General features: G+C 36.8%; 1 long non-coding RNA gene across 1 annotated transcript; it reads left to right on the top strand.

The window, feature by feature from the left end:
- Positions 1 to 3,929: 3,929 nt before the first annotated feature.
- On the top strand, positions 3,930 to 24,182 carry LOC125278913. The gene is made up of 3 exons (XR_007187286.1): positions 3,930 to 6,166; positions 22,671 to 22,793; positions 23,056 to 24,182. It is a non-coding gene; the product is annotated as an uncharacterized LOC125278913 (long non-coding RNA).
- Positions 24,183 to 25,901: the final 1,719 nt, after the last annotated feature.

Raw genomic sequence — 25,901 nt, 5'->3', positions numbered from 1 at the left:
ATATTTATTCATCTGTGTGTGAGCGTTTGTGTGATTGCGCTAGTCAGGCATTGTGCTCACATAAGTGTATGTTTGGTGCGCGGTGCCCATTAGTTAGATGCAAAGGCCTGGTTATTAGTGCTCATCCCATGATGATTTCAGTCTCCTGCAGCTTTATTCCCCTTCACTGGCTAAATAAATGCTAAAGCTAAAATCTCTCAATAACACTAGCACAGTCGTAGCAGTGTCTGCTCACAGGCAACTGTGTTCAATTAGCCTCTCGCAAGGGTTTCTCTTATGGAAGCTAATGACATGCAAAGCTGCTCTCTTAAAAAGTTTTCCCCTGATTAGGGAATGCACAGCAAATGCTTCTTTAATTAGTTTTTGTGGCAGCAATCAATGCTCTCTCCAGTGGTCGAGAAGCTAATGCAAGAGTGCTTGTCTGAGGTTAGCATTCCCTGATGCACATTTTCAATTGTTTTTATAACTCTGCTCGCGTGTAGCGTGAGGGGTTACGCAGTCATACACACACAGATCAGCACACACTGCTTTCTCACAATCTTATTTGTTCTCTGAAAAGGTTAGCGTCTTCCGCTAGAACCAATTACTCGCGAACGCTGCCGTTAACAGAGGCAATCATTAAAACATAACCTTCTGCATTCCAACATGTTTATACATTACAGGCTGTTTTCAAATGATGGATCTAAATGTACTGCATTTTTTTTTTAAGATTGTGGAGTTTCAGAAATAAAACAGAATCCAGGCAGTATACCCTCTATTGGGAGCTCAATATTTACAATCTTCTGAAAGGAACTGAGATGAAAGCCTGCACTGGCCAAGCTTTCCTCAGGCCAGCATAGCAAATGTGGAAGGATCTAAATGCCTCCGGAGCACATGCGCTTTCAGGACAGCGGTTTGCATGACAAAGGTCAAACCCATCTCATTTGAATAACAGTTTGCGCTGTGGGGCAGGACAGGAACTTTCTAAACGCTTTTTTAATAATGAGATACATGCAGTCCCATTGGAGATACTTTTATCTTTAACTCTGCTGATTAGAGAACCGGCACGCCGACCAGAGTTTGGCAACGCAAGACGAGAGTGCCCGTGGTCACAGTGACCTGGGAGGGGGGGTCACACAAGACTAGCACATGCACTACAGAACTATTAGGACACATAAAAGATGACACATTTATTGACAATGGACATTTGTGATTTCATGTAATGAATCAGGCTGGAAATGTAGTTTGGTATGCATTTAATTTTGTCATATTAAGATCACATTAAAGTTGGCAGAAAATGGAAGTTGTGATCATCTTTTCTTCCCTATTGTGACATCCCACATGGAAAGAACCTATATGTGGATATATGCACATATATGAAACCTATATGCAGTGTATATGCACATATATGTACATATAATATAGGAAAACGGCCAATTTTATATATGTCACATATATTAAAAACCTATATCAAAACCTATATTGAAACATATATGTTTATATAGGTTTTTTCCATGTGGGATATTCCAAGTTAAATGGCTTCTGTAACAAAAAATAATGTAGGGCAGGACTAGACTTTCTCCATCGGCAATTGATTATATCCCTAGTGAAAAAACAGTATACTAAGTATACTTGCAGCAAGACTAATTATTAGTATATTTCAAGTGTGTTAATGATTAGTTCATTTAAAGTGTGCTATTTTGAAACAACTGATTTTGTACTAAGTATATTTAAGTTGAAATTAAGTAGTATTAAAATACAACTTTAAGTATATTTAGTATACTTATGTGTGCTAAATTGGAACAACTTCAAGTATACTTAGTACACTTTAAGTATATGTCTGTGTAGGGACTAATTACATGCTTGATTAGTGATATTAAAGTGTACTTAATTTGTGTTATAAGTATACTTTGTGTTAAAAATATATATTTTTTTGTTATAATATACGTTGTATTATAAGTATACTTTATTTCTGTTATAAGTATACTTTTATTTGTGTTATAAGTATACTTTATTTCTGTTATGAGTACACTTTGTGTTATAAGTACACTTTATTTGTGATTTAAGTACATTGCAAAATAATTACGAGTGTCTTCAGAAAACACAAGCAATATACACTGAATATATTACTTTACAGGTAATAGTATATACTGTATGCTCAGTACCTTTGGCTTATTCCAAATATTAAACATTACACACTTTGCAGTCAATAACAATACACTTTGTTATTACTTATACTTTGTATAATATAGTCAACATTTGAAGCGGATCAAAACCTTTAATCAAAGTTGTCCTAACTTTTTTGATCCACTTCAAATGTTGACTACTGTACTTTGAATTACATAATCTCACACAATACAGTTGTGCTACTATTTAAATACATTTTAACACATTTTCCCAAAGTTGAATGCATTTGTTTTCAAGGCCATTCAAATAAATAAAATGTAACAACATCACTAATGAAGAGACATATTTCATTGACAAATCCAGTAGTTTTTATTTAAACTTAGATTCAGCAAAACTTACCATGTTTTTCATTAAAGAAAAAAATATATATATTGGACCATGGTGACCCTCTATACACAAATACAAATCACACATTATATTCCATTTTCTGGTGATCTTCTCATTGTGTCTGATGGCACAATGATGACCGCAGAGACTCGTGAAGAACAGCATCTGTTGACAGAATGTACCAAAGATATAAGAAATGTTCAACTCTTTATTCACGTTTACAATAGTCTGTCTGAATCCTACATTGATCCAATACTATTTTTGAACAGTAAATTAGGATTAGCAGCAGGGAACTGTATCAGAATGGCATGTCGATATTGTTTTCGGTACATAGTCAAGCATACAACACTTTATGAATTAATATCGTACAGAATACGGGCCGATTTGACCAATCATATGAATGTTTTGGTGCTGCATACAAACATGTGCCATAAACCACCACACAAAAACTCAAAAAGGAGATATCAAGCCGAAATATCGCTCTCCGTTTGTTAAAGAAAATAAAATAAAGTTTGTTAACTGGTAGACTACAGCTCACCTCCCAATAGCAGCACTTTTCTCCGGTTCTTTCAGGATCGCGTAGGCCATTAGATTAGCCGGTTGTCGTCGCCATCACGGTCAGGCTGCGATGTCACTTGATTGAACTGGTCAGAATCCCCAAGATCGAGCGATGTATTGCGCTTTCAGTGTTTTATTAAATAAATTATACATTGCGACATTATACTTCACCTGAGTGACTGAGCGAGGGGATTCAGACGACGACCGTGACGTCAGCAGCTCTGATTGGCTGAAGGCAGTGAGCAACAAAATCTGATTGGTCACAGACCAAGTTGAAGAGACATTTGAATTTGAAAAGTTTAACCACTCGACATATTTTTTCGCATTACTTGTGCTGCTGGTGTGTTGTTCAATATAGATTTGTGTGTACGATTGTAAAATGATTCTGGCAGTGTAAACTTAATAAACATTTACACATATTTGGAAATTGTATAGGCTACACTGCATATACGAAATGGGCTTGTAATGCATTCATACTGAAATAAATAAGCACAAGTAATATAATGAATTCCAAGGATGAAGAAGTAAACTTAAAAAAATATACTCAAATTTAACATTAGATACACTACAACTTCAGGTATAATAAATAATGTATTTTTTAAATATACTTTCAGTGCATTGTTACAATGATCATTTTCAGCACACTGTTAAAATATACCTCAAATATATTTTTATAAAGTGCAAATAAATACACTTTTAAAAAATAAACTGAACTTACACTTCAAGTATATTTTTCTAAAATATATTTTTTAGAAAATATACTAAAGTACAATTATTTTAAAGTGTGTTAAAAGTTGCATTGTGAAAATATGATACTAATATACTTTTTATATATTTAATGATAGTACATTTTTTGTTAGTATATTTGCAGTGTACTATAGAAAAAGGGAATATATTTAAAATACAATAAAGTATACTTTTTTTCACTAGGGATTGTTAAGCGTGTTTGCTAATTGCTCTATATTGCATCTCATGTGAGTGAAAGTTTGCTGGAAGGGGAGAGATTAAGGGGCCGTTTACACAACACCATTTTCAACTAAAAACGGAAAACTTTTTATGCGTTTTGGCTCTTCATTTACACGACAATGGCGGGTTGGGGGTGTGAAAAAAAACATTTGAAAATTATACCATTATCGTCTCCTTGTCAAAAATGTGAATTTGTGAAAATGGTGATGTCATTTCATGTTTCTTCACAAAGTGACATCCACATCTACTGGCCTGGCATGCATAATACCGTTTTTTTAGTAATTTTCGCGGATCCGTGAGAACGGGGATCATTTTGAAAACATTGTCTTCTGTACGCAAAAAACGCAAAGGTAAAACTTTTGTCATTGTTGTCATGTAAATGCACCTTCAAACACGTCTGGCCATTAGACCTTTATTGCCCTCACAGCAGTTTTAGTTTTCAGTTGTTTCTGACTAAAGATTACGAGGGTACGTTTTTTTTTGTTACTGTTGTTCTTGTTTAAACAATGATGTGCATGAATAAATCATTTGTAATACACACTGCAACATTCCACTAGTCTACTACAGATACACTACTTTTCAGATACACTCTATGTACAGATATTATTATTTTATATAAAATCAGGAATTATTAGATGGTAATCTAAACAAATTGTGAATTATGTTAAGCATTTCAATGTTTATTGTGTAAGAAATATTTTACATCGGATGGAGGATGCCATGATCGGAGCTGTGTTTGTTGTGCGTTTCCTGATAACGGAGATGGAATGAAAACGCTTAATTTACGTAACTGAAAGAGCAAAAAGTGGGGCTAAGAGATGAAATCTCTATGACAACTTTCAGTATTACATATCATTTTTTTAAAATGCCGGGTGCCGGTGTTTGACATGCGTTTGACCAATTAACATACACTTACATCACTGGTAGTTCCTATAGTGTTGGTTTAAACCGTACTCTGAAGTAGGAGCTAATTCAGTTCCCCCAAAAGGAGTTCCTGGAACTAAAATCGTTCCTAGTTCCTGCGGTGCGAACACGGCAAAATCCAGGTATGCTTCAGCCAATAATTCTAGGAACTATGAAAAGGTTCCTCCGGTGAAAAAGCCCCTTGTGAGATCTATTACCTCCTTTAATTGCTTTAAGCTATCTTTATTTTCTTATCTTAAAATAACTTGTTTTTGATTTTGTTTTTAAGAATTTGAGGATTTTTTTTTGTTATTAATTGGTCTCAAGTTGATGTTACTGATGTATGATGTTGACCTTTTGTAATTCAGCTGTGGTTTGTGGGTGTGGGGAACAGGTTGAGCATTTCATTTGTTTTGTATATTTGTAGTGTGTATATGTTTGGTGTGGTTGTTTTGTTTGTGTTGTAATATTTCGTTTTTGTGATTTCAGGACCCCCTTGAAAATTAGATGTTACATCTCAAGCGGCTATCCTTGCATTAAATTCAAATTCAAATGTATGAATATGTACTATTAAATCCAGAGGTCCAAAAGTGCCTATAGTTGAAGAAACATCATATAAATATACAGTATGGCTAGTATTATACTACTATGCTATTCTGAATTAAGTTTTTATTACCAGGAGTGTTTGTTGTCTCTAAGTGGGAGCTTGCTTTGAAAGGGCAAGTGCTTTGGATGCATGCATCATGAAAACAATTGAAAGAATTTTTTTGCAATATAATTATAGTATTATGAATATAATTATGTGAAGGAATTAATTAAAATTTCTTAGAGAAACCCCCGAGTCGAAAACACTTTGTAATTAGCTCTGTCATTTTTACCAAGGCTGTGCAAGAATAGCTCTGACATTAAACATACGTTTGTGAAACAGCATATTTACCTGACCTCCTCAGGGAAAACTGGTCCCATCCACATATGGCTTATGCGTGACAAACACTTCCACACCAGGGTCGTGTGCTTTAAGCACTTTAGATGCACAAACTCACCCACATGCTCGCATAAGCATATATTGACATCCACTTACTCACTCCAATAACTCATCAGGATATCAAGCAAATGAGTCTGAAACTTTTCTCCCCACTGTGTGATTTTGTGTGTGTGGTGCGTCAGATGGTAGCAGAACGGACGTGATTCCTGGACTGGACCCAGATGGCTGCTGGGTCAGGGAGGATACTCTCCAGATGGTCAGGTAAGACAACACACACACACACGCTGCAAACTGCAAAAATATGAGGAACAAAACAAGTAACAGTGGCTAATTTTCAAGAATTAGGACATTTTAGAAGTATCAAACATCAGGCAATTAGACAGAAGCAAGTTTGAGTAGCATATTGTGACGTTAATGCACAGACGCACCATTAAACCTATCATCCGTGTCTAGCCCCCGGCTCCTGTTGTGCTCTTCAGACATACTGTCTCCCAGCAGGAGATCCTCTGCAGTATTCTCCCCGCAGCCAGATCTCCCATAATCACACTCCGAGCTCTAACCCCCAACACTCCAGCAAATGGTGTTTCACATTACCACGAAACAATACATCAGCTTATGTAACGATTTAGCTAAGTGTCAAAACGGTGATTCAAACCTAGTAGTGACGACATTGTGTACTGTCCGGAGTGGGTATTCTAGCTTTCTTCCAAAACAGCTACACAGGGAACAGCCTTCTAAGACAGCATCCTAACACACATGGAGTCTCATAAGTGACCGATTTGGAGTGCTTCATGTACACTACCATTTAAAAGTTTGGGATCTGTTTTTTTTTTTTGTTGTTTTTTAGGGCCCGAGCACCGATGGTGTGAGGACCCTATCGTCGGTCAATTATTCTTCTTCTCCTAAATGAATCGCATTTTTGAGGACCTAAAAAACTCATGAGACTTTGCACATGTGTCAGAAGTGGTGAAAATTTACATCTGATATGGGTTTCAGAATTAGGTGTGGCAAAATGGCTTGATAGAGCCACCTACAAAATTTCAATTAAGCCCCCGTCTTGCTACGTTTTACGGACAAGTATGAAATTCGGTACACACATGTAACGGCCCAATACCTACAAAAAAGTCCCTGGGTGCAAAATCTAAAAAAAAACAAAACAACAGAAAGCGAGATATTTTGATTTTTCTCTGCAAAATTTTTGCAGTTTTTGCCATTTCAAGATGTTGTACTTTAACAAACTCCTCCTAGAGCTTTAATCAGATCAACATCATATTTGGTCAGTCTAATCTAAAGGCCTTTGCGACATTAAATTGCGAAGATCTTGAGTTTTAGCTGAACGGCATGTCGGTGGCGACTGACAAAGTCTGATGTTTCGCCATGAAAGAGGACGCTGTTGTAACTCGGGCATACAGCGTCCGACCTGCCCCAAACTTCACATGTGTGATAAGAGTCCTGGCCTCAAGACATCTATATGCCATTCTTTAGTTAGTCATAGCACCACCTGCTGGCAACAAGCAATGGTATGATTTGCACTGTAATTCACTCCCAGAAACACATTTGTATATGCCATGAAGTACCAAACATTCTAGAAACACATTAAATCATGCAACACTTGGCTAAGTGCTAAAGTTTGCGATTAACGCCACAAAACAGGAAGTTATTGTAACTCAGGCATACAATGTCCGATCTGCTCCAAACTTCACATTTGATAATAGTCCTGGCCTGAAGACATCTACATGGCAATATTCAGTTATAGTCAAAGCACCACCTGATAGAAGCAGGAAGTGAGGCATGTCAAAATGACTTTGCCTTACTTCTCCTGTATTTACTCGCTTAGATGCATGTCACCCATTATTGTTTTCCTAAGGCCACCAGGTGGCGGTGGCCCTGGGTGCGAGGGCCCTTTCATCACTGCTTGCAGCTTTAATTTTTTTTGTTTTTAACATTATCATAAGTGGGCAAGGGAGACACATACCCATTTACACCCGGTGTCTCTTTCAGTCCACTTTCAACCACTTCTGTCCTTATTTCTTTGAGGGGAGGGTCTATGTGTGTGTAAATGTATGTTTTTTTTGTTTTTTTTAAATCTTTCGATCTAATGGACAAAATAAGCTTGTGCAATTTACATACGAATGCACCCGGAGACAATGGGAAAATCATACGGAGGGCATCGGCTTTCATTTCTGCTCTGACAGCCGCAAGACGCTCTGAGTGTGTGTTAGAAATCAGAAATGGTGAGAGAACATTGTGCTTGGTATGTTTTTCCTCAAACTAAACTTGGGTCTTCAGCCAACAAAGTTTAAATCCCATCTAGCTAGCGCGCGTCCCATAATGTGTATGCATTAGGCCAGTATGCAGTCTTTTGTGGTTGTTCAAACACATTTACACTACGAAAGCAATCCGGTCTAATGCGTTTTTGACTACCTCTGGAAGTTGTTGAAAGTGGACAAGCTCAAAACATTTTAGACCCCATTTACACCTGTATTTATTGTCATCCACTTGTGATCCGATCGACCAAAATGCATCTTAATACCTAAATCTGCTATCAAACCTTCAGTGATTAACTGTAATAAATACAAACATGGATCTCCACCATATTTTTTGCAATTGTGGATGCGTAATAAATGCACTTATTTCTGTGAAATGGTACAAAGTAAATAAAATAACACAAATTGGAAATATTGGAACTAATATTAGAAATTTCACTATTTTATATTTTAATTATCTTGGGATAATCATTGAGCTTTCCACCGCATCATCACAGAAATGGAAACCATTCTAAAAACAGAATCACACGATCACTTGCAGTGTGTCACAGACACAAAGGATGTAAATATGCATGTCCTTCTTGTCCTATTCTTGTGAAAACACCCAAGGCCATGTAAAAAACAAACCATATATTGTCACAATCTTGCTTTGACTGGATTCATTCATCATCTGTCAAAGCGGTTCTTACCGTTTTCTGTTATGCTGTACCATGCAATATTTCCTCTATGAAGTACACAAATTTACATGTAAGCCCACCTATTTGTTTAGAGGTCCACCCAAATGTCCCTAATTTTGTTTGCGAGTTCAGTGACTGTTGGTGCAGCAGTGAAAGGCAAGTGAGTGATGCTAAAGCTAGCGGTGCAGAGAAGTGAAGGTATGCTCCATAATGCATGGTCCACCAACCACCCTCTGGGATTTGCTGCAAGATGGAATCCAACTTCATTGTCTTCTAACTCAAATCCCAGTTTTCCAAAGCCCACAACCAAGAGGAGAGAAAAATCCCCAGGGGCAACAAGAGAACAGAGATGGATAGTGTGAATGAAATAGAAAAGAGAAGTGAGTGGGAGACAGACAATGAAACATGGAGAAAGCAAATTCTATTAGCCTACGCTAATTAAAAGAGTTATTAGATAGTTGCTCTGGTCTGTATTGAAGTATTAAATATTCAATGTCCTGACATGTAGCTGGCTTGCTTCAGTTTTTGGCCCTTTCTGTCTTTCATTGTCCGTGATATGCTGCAGGGTCAGACTGAATGTGTCCATGTCTAGAGAGTGTTTCAGACCTGAAACTGTTTTTGCTGTAGCAAGAGGCTTTTATGGAAGATGGAGTGGAATGAAAGTAACAAACACACTGCGTATAAACCCGCACATAGGCACACAAATCCAGACAAACAGAAAACTGCAACAGTGATTGTAATGTAATGTTGGAACATTAAGAACCTCCTCCCCCGTATCTCAGTGGAATAAAGCTATGGATAACATGACTAGAGGCTATACTCTAATAGAGAAAGAGAGAGAGACACATTACAGCCAGGCTTTACTGGGCGCCATTGTACCTTGAAATGGGGAATGAAGAAAAAGGAAAATGGTGCTGCATGAGATTTTCATAAAGCCATGCATTTTCATTAACTGTTGAAAGAGGCATTTAGGAGTTCAATAAAGGCTATTCAGATTCTTTTTAAGGATCTGAATCAACGTCAATTGCAGTATTTCTGAGTAAAAAAGGAAATGCAATGAGAAAAAAAATGTAGGTTGGGAAGGTGGACGTTACTTGGGATGGTATTAAGGAGAGACTTTTTAAAGGAAAAACGTTATATTCCTATATTCCTTGAAGTTCACTTTGTTCAAAAAAAAAAAAAAAAAAGTTCAAAAAAACTTTCATTTAATAAAACATGACCATATTCCACTTTGTCTTTGATCCTCTGGCTGACATGTTCCTTTTTGGGACACTTGCCTTTTAAAGTCACAATGTAATGGAAGTAGCGACAGATCTTTTCTTCCATATTGTGACATACATCTGAGTTAAATTAATTATGGAGTAAAAAAAGAAGAAAAATGTAGGACAGGGACTTGGTTCTATCCTTTGGTTGTTGGAGGCAGATTTGGATGCGAGCGTAAGGGCTGTTAGAAAGAGGCCAGGTATAAGGAAACTAAATGGTTGGAGATATTTCACAAGAAGATGCATGGATGAATCATTCAATAAGATCAATAGCATGCATTTAGAAAATCGATTTTGAATGAACTTTCATTTCATGCCGACTTTAAGACAATGTAAATGCCACCTATAATAATTGGCTAACATCTTTGCATGGAACACATAGAACTGATGGCAATGGAACCAAATCAGAACCCCTAAAAGATACATTTATAATTTACATACTTTCTATGTCTACAAAGCCACCAACAGTGAAAATAATCCAGACTAACACTATAGCTAGAAACATGAAGGATTTAAATCTGTCTCCAGATGTTTAGTCTATCCCCTTCTCACAAAATAAAACTCTGTATTATGTTTACATAATTATAATTAACAAATATTCTGTATCAGTTTATGCATTTATTTGACAAGCAGCCGCGCAACACACCACACTTTCATACTCATTGCTATGATTATGTATGTCAGCAGGACAAAGATATTCAAATGATGTCATGATGTGGAATTTTTGCAGAGTGTAAACACTAAATGTTCTATTCAGACAGAAGAGGAAGTTTTGAGTTCTGAAATGTATAGTATTTTTTTATAATACAACTACTGATAAAAAAGTTTGGGGTCAGTAATTTTTTGTCTCTTATGCTCACCAAGGCTGCATTATTTGATCAAAAATATTGCAAAATAAAATAATTATAATAATTCAAAATAATAAGAAAAAAGTTATGTTAATATATTTTAAAATGTAATTTATTCCTGTGATCAAAGCTGAATTTTCAGCATCATTACTCCAGTCTTCAGTGTCACATGATCCTTCAGAAATTATTCTGATATGATTTGAAGCTCAAGAAACAATTTTATTATTATTAATGTTGAAAACAGTTGTGCTGCTTTGTATTTTTGAAGAAACCCTGATTTTTTTTTTTTTTTAAAGGATTCTTTGATGAATAGAAAATCAAAAACACCATTTATTTGAAATAGAAATCTTTTGTAACATTATAAACAGGGTTATGAAGGTATACTTATGACTTAAGACCTTTTTAAGACCAAGTAAAGAAGATTTAAGGCATAAATAAATTGAAGGGAACACAATATGTCAATATGTTAAATATAAATGTCTAGGGAGAAACACAATGAGTTGTATTAGCAACACTTCAGAGTTTGTTTCCAACTACCAAAGAATATCCGTTCGTTTTTCATTTAAAAAAAACAAACAAACAAACAAACAAACAAACAACCAAACAATCAATCTTGAATCGCTATGCTCCTGACCACTAGAATATGGAAATCACTTAATTTTACGTTTTTCAAGACTTCATTTTACATTTGCATCTCAATATGTAACAATATTTATTAGCTCAAAAGGGGAAATATTAATAATTAGTCATAATTCGTTATAATTAATTATAAATATTTGAATCAGTTAATTAAATTAACAATGTAGCTGAATTAATATTACAATCAATTAATCTGTTCGGCCAGCGAACACTCAGTATTGACTGTTTATCAGCTTTTCAAGAAGGATATTTTTCCGTGGCCACAGAAAAATATCGCTTTCTTAGCACGTAGCTGTGATCGAATCGTTATCAGGGACATTGGTTTTATAAGCAGATCAGAATCAACTCGCAAGAGTGTGCACACAAGTTTTATTTAACTAAATCACAAACACATAACTAAACTAATAAACACACACATACATGCATACAGTTTATCAAGGGAAAGAGAGAGCTGAAGCAGAATACAGGAAAGCAAGAAGTTACAGCATTGTTTGAAATTCAGCAGATTAACAGCCTTAAGCAAAACCATCAGTTTAGTTTTAACAGGCCCTTCTTTAAAAGGGGAAAGGATACTTAATGTATCACATAATGAGACTAAGTTTGATACTTGCATGTCTCGCACATTTGAATTAAAACTGTCCTGATGCAATTTGTGGAGGCTCCTGTTGAATCTTTGCTGATACTGTCTTGATGAAAGAGAACCAGTTGGATTCAGAGGATCTTTGGTGAATGGAAGGTCTAGGCCGAAGCCTGGCACAAGCTTGGGGTCCCTTAGAAGTTCCTAGTACAGCATCATCTTCACATCAGCATTTTTCAGTAAAGGAAAAGAGACTGTGATCTTATGATCAGTGATTTTAAAGGGAAACCTTGGAGGGAAACTTTTACGAGTCTTTGTTCTGTAGCAAGACATTAGCATAAGACATTGGATTGGATGTTTGAGAGAAGAACCTTTTAGATTCTTATAATACTAACGTGTCATTGAGTTAGTAACATGTAACATAAATTACCAAATAGGAAACGAAAGTTGGAGTCCGTAGATACCAAACATGCTATCCATGTGATTTTAGTTAACTATAAATTTGCAACTTTGAAACATTAATACCAAAATAGTTCAAAAGAGAGAATTAATACAGAGAATAAATCCTATAAAAGGAAAGTCATGAGATGGGAAAATTGGATACATGTTTATACATTTCTCAAGTGGTTATATATATAGAGGATTAAGAGGGTTTATTTGTCCTTCTCAGAAAGAATGAAGTCAGAGTCACTAGTCTCAGCAAAATTTTTTCTGATCATAAAAGTTCTTATCAGTTTTCCGGTGTCCTGTAACAGGTTCTGCCTGTGTGTTAGCTACGTTTGGGATGCTAGTTACAGTTTTAGGGGGATGGGTTCACAGAACTTTGAGAGAGTGGGTTTCTGGATAATTCATTAAATATAATGAATAATTGTGTGTCTCATTGGTCCAGGCGCTACAAATATATGTCTCTTAATTAAAAGATGCTTAGAGGAAAACAGGACAAAAATACTGAGGAAGAAATAAATTTTTTGCAATGTATGCAACATTTAATGCCATGCATTTAAGACTTTCTGCTCTGATTTAAGACCTTTTTAAGGCCTTAATTTGTGTAAGGGTGAATTAAAGGTGCCATCGAATTGAAAATTGAATTTACCTCGGCATAGTTGAATAACAAGAGTTCAGAGTTCTCAAACTCCATTGTTTCCTCCTTCTTATATAAATCTCATTTGTTTAAAAGACCTCCGAAGAACAGGCTAATCTCAACATAACACCGACTGTTATGTAACAGTCGGGGTGTACGCCCCAATATTTGCATATGCCAGCCCATGATCGAGGCATTACACAATGGCAGCCAGTATTAACATCTGGATCTGTGCACAGCTGAATCAACAGACTAGGTAAGCAAGCAAGAACAATAGCGAAAAATGGCAGATGGAGCAATAATAACTGACATGATCCATGATAACATGATATGTTTAGTGATATTTGTAAATTGTCTTTCTAAATGTTTCGTTAGCATGTTGCTAATGTACTGTTAAATGTGGTTAAAGTTACCATCGTTTCTTACTGTATTCACGGAGACAAGACATTATTTTACATTATTAAACACTTGCAGTCTGTATAATTCATAAACACAACTTCATTCTTTATAAATCTCTCCAACAGTGTGTAATGTTAGATTTAGCCACGGAGCACTATCAAACTCGTTCAGAATCAAATGTAAACATCCAAATAAATACCATACTTACGTGATTAGACATGCTGCATGACGAACACTTTGTAAAGATCCATTTTGAGGGTTATATTAGCTGTGTGAACTTTGTTTATGCAGTGATAGAGTCGAGAGCTTGGGAGGGGGCGGAGAGCATGCGATTTAAAGGGGCCGCAGCATGAATCGGCGCATTTCTAATTATGCCTCAAAATAGGCAGTTAAAAAAATGAATTAAAAAAATCTATGGGGTATTTTGAGTTGCAACTTCACAGACACATTCAGGGGACACCTTAGACTTATATTACATCTTGTAAAAAAACATTCGAAGGCACCTTTAAAGGGTTAGTTCGCCCCCCAATTTTTTTTCTGAAAGATAATTACCACTTTCAGATGCCCTGAAAGCTACTAAAGACGTATTTAAAACAGTTAATGTGACTACAGTGGTTCAACCTTAATATTATGAAGCGACAAGAATACTTTTTGTGTGCCAAAAAAAAAAAGACTTTTCAACAATATCTAGTGATGGGCGATTTCAAAACACTGATTCATGAAGCTTCGAAGCTTTACGAATCTTTTGTTTCGAATCAGTGGTTCAGAGTGCGTTTCAAACTGCCAAAGTCACATGAACTATTGAAATTTCGAAACACTTATGTGTTTTTTGACGTAACAAAGCCTCGTTTACTGAAATCACATGACTTTGGCGCTCTGAACCACTGATTCAAAACAAAAGATTCGTAAAGCTCTGAAGCATTTTTTTTTAAATGGGCCATCACTAGATATTGTTGAAAAGTCATTATTTTGTTTTTTTGGCACACAAAAAGTATTCTCGTCGCTTTATAATATTAAGGTTGAACCACTGTAGTCACATAAACTGTTTTAAAAACGTCTTTAGTACCTTTCAGGGCATCTGAAAGTGTTAATTTTCTTACTGGCAATAAAGGCCTCACTTAGCCATCAGATTTCATCAAAAATATCTTAATTTGTGTTCTGAAGATGAACGAAGGTCTCACGGGTGTGGAACGACATGAGGGTGAGTAATTAATGACAGAATTTTCATTTTTGGGTGAACTAACCCTTTTATTTTTATTGTTTTAAGACCCAAGGAAACCATGATAAATATCTATACTGTCACTTTTGGTCAGTTTAACATTTAATTTCTAAATAAAATTAATAATTTCTTTCAAAAAAAAAAAAAAAAAAAAAAATCTTACTGACCCCAAACCAAAATATCAGACTGCATTTGTCTTCTGACTGTATGCACCAAACTGTGACGTCTGTACCTTGACGGTTCGGGACGAATACATGTACCGTTACACCTCTACTCGACTGTAATACAATGAGGGACAACAGACAGAGCGGAGGAACACAACAAAGGAACAGAGAAAAAGGAAATGAAAAGAGACCATCTCTTAGCTAAAGAGGAGAAATGAGAAAAGAAGGCACTAGGCGAATAATTCAGCGTCTCTGGCTGAATTATTCAAACACAGACAAACAAGCATTTCAAAATATGTAGAACCACAAACATGCTCTTCAAAACACTGTCTTCACCTCGGCTAGAATAAAAGCATCTGAGAATCTTTCTTGTCCGAACGCGGAATCTTGCTTTAGAGGCGTTAAGCGGTATTTATGCTTTTGTACTGCGGTATATCCCTTTATATAAGTCTATTATTCTCCAGGAGTATTCACAGACACAAGGCCTTTATTTCCGCCTGTTAGTTTGATGTAGGTCTGCTTTCTCTCCTTTCACTTGCTTTGGGTCTGCTTAATGTAATGCTCCCATTGCTGGATTATATCATTATGAGCAGTAAGCCACATTTCCCAGCCCAGCAGTTTGCTATAACATGCACACACCATAAAATCATTCAGCTGTTCATACACACATTTATGCGTGATGTCGTTACCCAGAGTAAAATTTTACTGCTCAGAAGTTGCTCTTTAATAGCTCAGTAGACTTGAAGGGTTAGTTCACCCAAAAATGGAAATTATCCCATGATTTACTCACCCTCAAACCATTCTAGGTGTATATGACTATCTTATTTCAGATGAACACAATCGGAGTTATATTTAAAAATATCCTTGCTTTTCCAAGCTTTATAATGGGCGTGAATGGCACTCCTGATTTTGAAGTCCAGAAAAGAGCATCCATCCATCATAAAAGTAATCCATACAACTCCAGGGGGTGACCTCTGACCCGACACATGACGCATTGACGGATGCAGAAGCGCAGAAGATAGAGCAAAACAAAACACCAGTCAAGAATTAGAAGTCTAAAATGAGAATTTTTAAAAGAGAAAAGTCAGAGTTTGAGTTTGTTGCCCAGCCATATGTGTTTGAACCGCAAGAGGCATCTAAGCTTATGATACTCCTACATCCTACATCGCGTCAGCGGTTACTCTTCCACCGTAACTCGAGGCGTACACCGGTTGCTGGAAGCTGGTTATTATAGTTTATAAAGTTTTAAATATGGATATTTTTCTTACAAAATCAAGATGGATGGATGCACTTTTTTGGACTTCAAAATCATGAAGTGCCATTCACTCCCATTATAAAGCTTGGAAGAGTCAGGATATTTTTAAATATAACTCCAATTGTGTTCATCTGACAGAAGAAAATCCTATACACCTAGGATGGCATGAGGGTGAGTAAATCAAATTTTTTTGAAAATCCTTTAATGCAGTATTCAGTTTCTCAGATGCAAAAAATCCTAATGATGATTAAAAATAGGTACAAATGAGACAATTTTGGCATACAATAAGAGTATAAAAATAGACAATTAATATGGAAGATGATCACATCTGAGATTGTGGGGTGATTTCTTAGGAGGAAAATTTGAGAAGCAGCAGACTGGCCATTAAAAAGTATACATTTGTTTTATATTTAATCTCTTTGCTGTTTAAAGTCAGTATGAAACGGAAGTTGTGATCGTCTTTTATTCTCTATTGTGAAGTATATCCCGATAGTAATACATATGTGAAGTATATAATATATTTGTGAAGTATATATTGTGAATTGAAACAGCTTCTTAAACAAGAAAAAATGTAGGGCGGGACTTGATTTTGTCCATCAGGAATTGATTTGATTGGACGATCGTGATTTGCTATTGCTGTGATGTCATGTGAGTGACAGGTTGTCCCGCCCTTGCGCCATAAATGTGTCATCAGTGAACAGAAGTGATGTCACTGCAAGAGGAAGGGGAAGTAATTTTGATTAAAGATCATGAGGGAGCATGAATTTAAAAAAATAAAACGAATAAATCAATTATAATAAATACAGCAATATTCCATAAAAAATAAAAATTGTCCATTTTGATTTCATGGTGGCTTTAAGAGAAATACTGAGACCTAATTTGTCATGTCCACAAGCAGTTTAAGATATTCTGATGAAAGACTGATTTCAAGAAGCATCTAAACCACCTGAAAACAGCCTGTGTATGATATATCATCAGAGGACATTTGTTTAAAGCAGCCTCTTTTTGTGACACAGCATGGCAAAGTGCTGTGATTTACTTGGCATTTCAGCACACTGCATCCAAAACGGGACTGAATGCATTATGTGAATGACTGTCTCTTCCCCAGAGCTGTGAACAGACCCTGTCAGTACAATGATATAGCTGGCCCGATCTCCCTCTCATGTCCACTCACATCAGTACAGACAAGGAGAGAAGCTCTTGTTGACTCTTCAGGCCATTTCTATGGACAAGCCAAAGTAACGTCCTGCTTCATTCCCTGTCACATGATCTGGGATGTCCAAGCATGTGGCAGTAACACACACAACATGTATGCTGACATCCACAAATGAATAATCGGAAATCGAAGAGTAGGCCTACACTATGACTCTTCACATCAATCATGGACTGAATGCTTCATGTATATGGAGGCACTAGATCCCACTCAATTCAACTAATAATGACATTTCTGTCATTTATAACTTGAGTCATGTCATTTCAAACTCAAATGGCTTTCTTTCTTCCATGTACGAATGCAAATGGAGAATTGTTGAAGAATGCAGTGGATATTCATGTAAAACGTATATTTTGTTTTTGACATTTTACAAGAAAATATTTCAGTCTTTCTACTTCAGTTTTTAATGTTTAATGCAATGCGTTTCCTGCCGTTCCTTTGTAGCCTATGATTATTTGTGGAAATTTCTTAGTTTATTAGTTTATATTTCTGTGTACAAGATTGTTTCTAATGCTAAACGTTTTTTTTTTTCAGTGTTATGAAAGTGAACATCTCATAAGTCGATCTATTTTAGAGAGATATGACATGAGGAAAGTACTGCTACCATCACATAATTGTGGAAAAAAACGGGAAAACGAGATCATGAAACCATTGAATGGATGAACTCACGATTCTACAAAATGCCTTTTAAACGTTATAGGCTACAGGGTCCTAAAGCAAAACTTTGGAGAATAATTTAAGTGCTACTCACCATACCGTCTTGAAACTTGTAACGATGTCTGTCTGTATTCTCTTGGGAATGATTTCGTTCTTCGGCTTCTTGGTTCGGCTTCGCTCGTTCTCCCGCGCATTCGCATTTGAATTCTCCAGACCAACGGTTTCCTCAGGCGCATTATGCGCATGCGTATACAGTATGACTTGTTCAGCCGACACAGATTTTTCACTTCGATCTGATAGATTGATTGAGCACAATGGGCTATATGCATGGAGCAGCTCGAAAACTTCCGGTGAGATCTCATTTGCTGGTGTGTTGAGCATTTAATACTTAGTTTATAATCAGAATATAATCACTTGAATATTCAGGCATAGCATTAATTTAGTTATTCAAACGTAAGACAGCATAAAAAATAAATAAATAAAGACGTACCTCTTTGTTCCTCCTCGGCTAAATTCAATTCGATCGGTTTTCACACTTTTATGTGAAAAAAAGCTTCAAAAACTTGCACTTTAGTTAGATTAATTATAAAATGTGTGTTTTTACAAGTGTGCTGAAATCATTGATCTTTTGCTGCACTGACAGCTGCTGTGATTACAAAGGGAAAGTGCGGTGCTCGCTTTCTGTGTCATTCATTCACATGAAAAGTTATTGTTTTTCACAAGATTTTGTGAGAATTTCATACTTCACATTGACAAAATGTATTTTTAAACCTAGTTATTTTATTATGTTTAATATTTAGTCAAAAACGAAGTGAAAAACGATTAGAGAAAATGGCGGATAAATGCGCAAATAAATGATACTTTGCCGCCACCTGCTGGTTAAAGTGGTGATTATTGTCTTTTTTATTTTTAAATAAGTGTTTTCTATCAAATGTTGAATTTCCTACATTTTTAAACGTTCGGTTTTACAATGGGGACAATCTCAGAAGGATGAACAAGTAATGTTTGTGGTCACCACAATAAAAATAACATTTAAAGTGCTGGGGGAAAAATGTATGTTTGTCTAATTACAGACACAGTGTTTTTAAACGTCCCAACAGCGTCATCTTTATTGCAATCAATAAAACTGGTTTATTGGCAAATTAGGTAAATGTGATAACTGCATGAAAATATTAACACAACATTAAAAAGTCAACCACTGATGGTTTTGTGTCTATGTACAGCGACTGAACAGAATGAACAGTTCACCGGAAATGCCCGAGCTGGCTTAACGACAACCAGGAGGTAACCGTGCATATAGCCTATTAAATGTGTTTGGCGAATATCATATTTTAAGTAAAGACCTTAAGCTATGATTAGTACAGTTAATCTTTTTGCATAGGGATAATTATTTGGAAGTCATTTATGGAGCCAATATAATTGTCAATTTCCACAATTTTTCAAATTTTTGTTTTTTAGAGTGCAGAGACGGACAATAAACAAAAATAAACTGCGCCATATCATTAAAGTAGTTGATATGACTTATGCACTATCTTTTAAGTCTTCTGAAGCCAGACAGATTTGTGTGGAACAAAGCCTACAGTGATTTTTAAACCCGACCTCATAAAACAACTATTTTAAGAGGTGACAATTTCATATGAATTTTTACAATGTGAATTGTACATAAACGATTTTTAGAGAAAAAGTATGACCCCTAACCGTCAATGAGACATAAACAAATCATAAGAAAACGTATAAATTAGTTTGTACGAATTCATGCAAATTAGCCACCAGTTAGTCAAAACACAATTACAAAATGCCATGAGGGTGTGTTGGATTTGTCACCGAACATCTTCCCCTCCCGGCTCCGCCATCAGTTTGATTGGTTCGTCAAATTTTGTGTTTTGTTTGTGTTCTATGAAATAAAGAAATGCAGGGTCTTGGAACCCCATGAGGGTGGGTGGGTATCTTCTTTTAACCTTTTTATAGTGTTATTTGTTAATTTTGCCTTTCACAATGAATCATAATGTTTTGATTTGGATTAAGGCATAAAGGAAAATCTGAGTCATACACACCAAACTCGTACACCGTGGGGGAGTGAGTTTGACCCTGACAGCAACGGCAAAGTAGGAATGTAAAAGGCAGAGTTAAGACCTCGGGAAAGAAAGAGAGAGAAAGAGAGCGAGATGGGGAGTTGTTCTCTCTGTATCAGTTGATCAATGTCATCTCCATCCTCCGGCCAGCACCAAGTCCTATTTTTAGAGCCTCAAACTCAAACTCCCCTTCACACAGTCTTTCTCTTACATACACATGCTGTCCTCCCTTCCTCTTAACTGGTCCTTTTCTACAAATATACAGTTGTGCTCATAAATTTACATACCCCTTGCAGAATCCCCCTGTAAGATGTTTAACCTATTTTGTTTAAAAATAGAAAAGAACATAAAACTGTGTTCCCTGCAACGCTTTTCAGCACCACAGCAAAATAAACCATAGCCTATTTACCTGAGTTGTGAATGAGGGAGTTTGCAGCCTGCAGTCTATGTGATGCAGAAGACCATGTACCGTCTTTGTGTTGTGTTTCCTAGGGCTGCATGTGTAAACAAACTTTAGGCTATGCGCCGATTCACGAATAAATCTAATGAGCCGCTTATTAGTGAATCAAAAACAGCGTGGCCCAACGCTCGAAACGAATGACTCTTCAGAGTCAATATTTTGACATATATTGGAAAAATGTCCTTATTGTCTGTGTGTATAGTAAAACTAGCCTGATTCTCAAATAGCCGGTTCTTTTAATAGTTCAAAAACACGTGTTAGCGTTTGAATCAGTGTAATGAATCATTTACTGAACTGAATCAATTATAAAAGGTTAAAGGATTAGTTCACTTTCAAATTGAAATTTACTGATAATTTGTTCATGTCTTTCTTTCTTCAGTCGAAAAGAAATTAAGGTTTTTGAAGAAAACATTCCAGGATTTTTGTCCATATAGTGGACTTTAACAGTTACCAACGGGTTGAAGGTCCAAACTGTAGTTTCAGTGCAGCTTCAAAGGGCTCTACACGATCCTAGATGAGGAATAAAGGCCTGTTCACACCAGGACGAATCACACTCGTGACTAAACAATGGGCGACAATGTGAGTGTGCACACCGACGCGAAAAAGGCGAGGCGTAAAAGTGTTATTTTTTAAAAAACGCCTCGGGTTCGTTTTTTTGGTTTGACGCGCCGTGTTAAAAACTGGCCGACCAATGAGATTGCTAGCTGCGGCCTAGCTGCTGAAGTTACAGTAAAACACGACTTGGTGGCGCTCAAGCACAAAACAGTCTTGCCGAGCACACAAGATGACGAAGAGAAAGTAAGTAGACGAGGAAGACCCCTACAAACTATCCCTGCGTCTCAAACAGCTCCCTAGCTTCCTAGGTCGTGTATCTGTATACCATTTAAATGAATGTGGCCGACTCCCTGATCAGTGCCCTGACTAGTGAACTAGGGAGCTGATTTCTATGGGTGCTCTGCCAGTTCTTGGCCACACCAATAGATGTGTATTATTTCTGTATTTTTGCTGTTTTTTTTCTTTTACATTCAGGAAATATAGTTGAGAATGTCTATTTCATTAATGTTTATTTGCACTACCGTTTCTGACTACCATCTCTCATATATATGCCATTTAATATCTGCATTTTTATTTTCTTTAACTTTATTAATATCATAAATATGTTTATTTGCACTACCGTTAAGCACAAGCGCCACATACTGTCAGGGAGTGAATCTGCACTTTCACTCTGCGCATCGCCAGTGAAAATCGCTTGGGTGTGAACACAAAAAACGTCTCGTAAAACGCTGGCGATAAACGCGCGATATTCGTCCCGGTGTGTACAGGCCTTAAGGATCTTCTCTAGCAAAATGATTGGCCATTTTCTAAAAAAAAAAAATAAATAAATAAATATATATACTTATTAATCACAAATGCTAGTCTTGCACTAGGACTGCATTCCACTCCAATTTAGACATGCATTCGTGAACTTCTCTTAGCACTTCCCATCAGGGGAATCCCTGCCGCCATTTTGAAGTGCGTTCCACTTCATGAAGCAGATGAGGGAAGTTTATATGGACAGACCCTCGCTCCCTCGATTTTGACTTCATATGTACACTTCAGGCAGCTCCATATACCACAATGCAACACGATTGTGACGTTACTGCATATCGTGTTTAATTTACCCCACCACAAACAACTCTATGAAATATTATTTTTTTTTTTTTAAATATCTAAAACAACCCAAACACACCTATATACATATAGAATTGCAAGGGTTCCACCAGTAGTGGGCACTCGTGCAGCCTTAAGACATGTACACACCAAGCCGACGCTGACGAACTAGTGGCGACGAAAGCAGACTGCGGGGTTGGCTCACGTCGGCAGCGTCTGTGTCCAAAGTTGGCCTGACACACCAGACCGATGCTTGACAGCCGACGGCCAAGTAGCACGTTCGTTCTGCACCTGCGCAAGATGAAATGCCTTTCTGTGCCAGCAGGTGGCAGTAGCTGAACAGCCAATCAGAACGATCAGATGGCCCGAAGAACCGACAAGCTCCGACGCCGATTCAACATGTCGAATCGGCCGGAAAAAAGCCAACAAGGACCAACTTCAGCCGACGGTGAGGAACACACTGAGAAAACAGTTTCTCAGTTTCTCTCTCTCTCTCTCTCTCTCTCTCTCTATCTATCTATCTATCTATCTGTTTTAATCAGCAAAATTTGTGTAATTCAGTGATTATTTTGTATTGTGGAATATCTGTTTTATCAAATAAATTCCTTAGAGCAGTACTAAAATTAGGGACAATGCACGTACAATGAGTATGTAAACATATGAACGGAAATGTATATCTTATCCAAATTCTATATCTCTTTTATATCTAGCAAATCCCTGCAGCACTCACTGCCCTCCCTTCTCTCTATTACACACACACAGAGAGAGAGAGAGAGAGAGAGACGTATCCCTTTGGCGTAACAAAGGATCAAGTGTTCCACTGGACTGCCCAGACCATTACTGACAAAACCGAGCACAAAAAAGAAAAGAAAAAAATATTGAAACAAAGGACAGAGAAAGAGGGGGATGGAACATGAAGTATAAAAGGAAATAGGAAAAGAACTATAAAACGCAGGAAGGAGTTTTATATGTGTATATATACGTAGAGAGTGTGGAAAGAAGGAGATAGCAGCATAGAGAAAAGCTTATTCCCCATCCTTCATGTGACCTTAAGCAACAAGACTGCACTTTTTAGCTCTCTCATTCTCTCAGTCACACACAATGGGACGTGGGGAGGCCAGGCTTTGATGTTGGCACAATAATCTCAGTCCCGGGAGAACGTTAGATAGAGAAGGAGGAGCAAAGGATAGCCCTGAAGGGAGTATAGAAATACACAAGTTTGCGTGTGTGTGTGTGGACTGTAGACTGACTCAAATGATGGAGACAGGCACGCACAGACCCAGATAATGACCCAGCTGCCAGTAATCACTTTTAAGGTCAAGGTATGCAACGGCATTTCCTTTTTCCATTTAATGGAGCCAATTTAGCATGCATATATACAATTATCTCATTCCAAAACAGTGAGCTGCCTATGCAGGCAACATTTGAAGGCATTTCAGGCACACTTCTGACAGAAAATGGCTGTTCAAAAATGTATCTGAATTGATCAAAATTCAATGGCAGCAGCAGGTGATCCATAATGCACCGCATCGAGCTCAGTGAAAAATAAATCCAAAATGATGGATAAGGCAAGATATATGTTATTTATAGATTAAATTCAGTACTCAAAATGTTTATATGTACATGTGAACATGTATATGTATTTTTTTTTTGTGCTATGTACTTTTTATTAATGTTGCACTGAAATTGTTTTTTTTTGTTGTTTTTTCAGAAACACCAAAATTAAAGTTTTCTTTTAGCCAAAAACCAAACGACAAATAAAGTTTCTGTAATTAACTATGGGTAAATGCAAAAGTTGAATCTTGGTATGCTGTTCTGTGTGTTGTGTTCTCAAGTGATAAATTAAAGGGGACCTATTATGCCTCTTTTTACAAGAATTTAAAAATGTAAACTCATATATATGGTTTTCTGAGCGCACAGAAAGCTGTCTGTCAGATGGAGCGTCCTGTGAGTATTAAACTAAGTTCTCTTTCTCGTCTTATTGTGCTTAAACTGTCAAATACACATGATTATGTCAAAAACACACAAAGTTCATAAACAGAGTCAGTTATGTCTGTGAATGTAAACAGCAGGGAAAGAAATCACATGTGTATATTAGATCTGTGTATTAAAGTGACTGCAGCGTAATATACAGTACCTACTGCTGTATCTGCTGTTAATATGAACCAAAAGGAAACACAGAAAATCACTCACTGCTCTCGACTGAATAACTTTAGTAGCTTTAATAAGAATACAGTTCTGACTTGAATGCTGCTGTTAAAGTCGGCATGAAATCAAAATTTACAACTCTTATTTTTTTATGGAATATTGGAAGTTGAGTGTGAGGTTCAACTTCCAAAGGAATAAACGGAAAACGCTCGCTCCATGCCAACGGACACACACCATCAGTCAGTCAGTCAGTCTCTCTTGCTGTTTAGTGCCGTTGACCGTCCTCGTCATCCTCAATAAATAAGGTTCTTACAGTAACATGATGGTGCTCGCAGTGAGTCCGGTGGAGAGAAATCCCCAAACGGACATTCAGATCTGCCTCCATTTTGTTAGCAACGCCCAACTTCCAACGATCCAATCAATTCCCGAAGGACGAAATCAAGTCCCGCCCTCTTATTTTAGATGCCGTTTCACTCGGATAGACGTCACAGTAGAGAAGAAAAGACAATCGCAACTTTCGCTTCATGCATACCGACTTTAAAGGTGCCCTAGAATTAAAAATTGAATTTACCTCGGCATAGTTGAATAACAAGAGTTCAGTACATGGAAATGACATACAGTGAGTCTCAAACTCCATTGTTTCCTCCTTCTTATGTAAATCTCATTTGTTTAAAAGACCTCCGAAAAAAAAAACGAATCTCAACATAACACCGACTGTTACGTAACAGTCGGGATCATTAATATGTACGCCCCCAATATTTGCATATGCCAGCCCATGTTCAAGACATTAGACAAGGGCAGGATGTCTGGATGTGCACAGCTGAATCATCAGACAAGCAAGCAAGGACAACAGTGAAAAATGGCAGATGAAGCAATAATAACTGACATGATCCATGATAACATGATATTTTTAGTGATATTTGTAAACTGTCTTTCTAAATGTTTCGTTAGCATGTTGCTAACGTACTGTTAAATGTGGTTAAAGTTACCATCGTTTCTTACTGTATTCACGGAGACAGGACTGTCATTATTTTCATTTTTTAAACACTTGCAGTCTGTATAATTCATAAACACAACTTCATTCTTTATAAATCTCTCCAACAGTGTAGCATTAGCCGTTAGCCACGGAGCACTATCAAACTCATTCAGAATCAAATGTAAACATCCAAATAAATACCATACTTATGCGATTAGACATGCTGCATGACGAACACTTTGTAAAGAACAATTTTGAGGGTCATATTAGCTGTGTGAATTTTGTTTATGCTGTTAAAGGCAAGCGCGAGCTCTGTGGGCGGGGAGCGTGAGCATTTAAAGGGGCCGCAGCCTAAACCGGCTCATATGAAATAGGCAGTTAAAAAAAATGAATAAAAAAAAATCTATGGGGTATTTTGAGCTGAAACTTCAC

This window comes from Megalobrama amblycephala, linkage group LG11, assembly GCF_018812025.1.
Source record: "Megalobrama amblycephala isolate DHTTF-2021 linkage group LG11, ASM1881202v1, whole genome shotgun sequence".
Lineage (NCBI taxonomy): Eukaryota > Metazoa > Chordata > Actinopteri > Cypriniformes > Xenocyprididae > Megalobrama > Megalobrama amblycephala.
The sequence above is the reverse complement of the archived record's forward strand: the minus strand, read 5'-3'. Positions and strand labels throughout refer to the sequence as shown.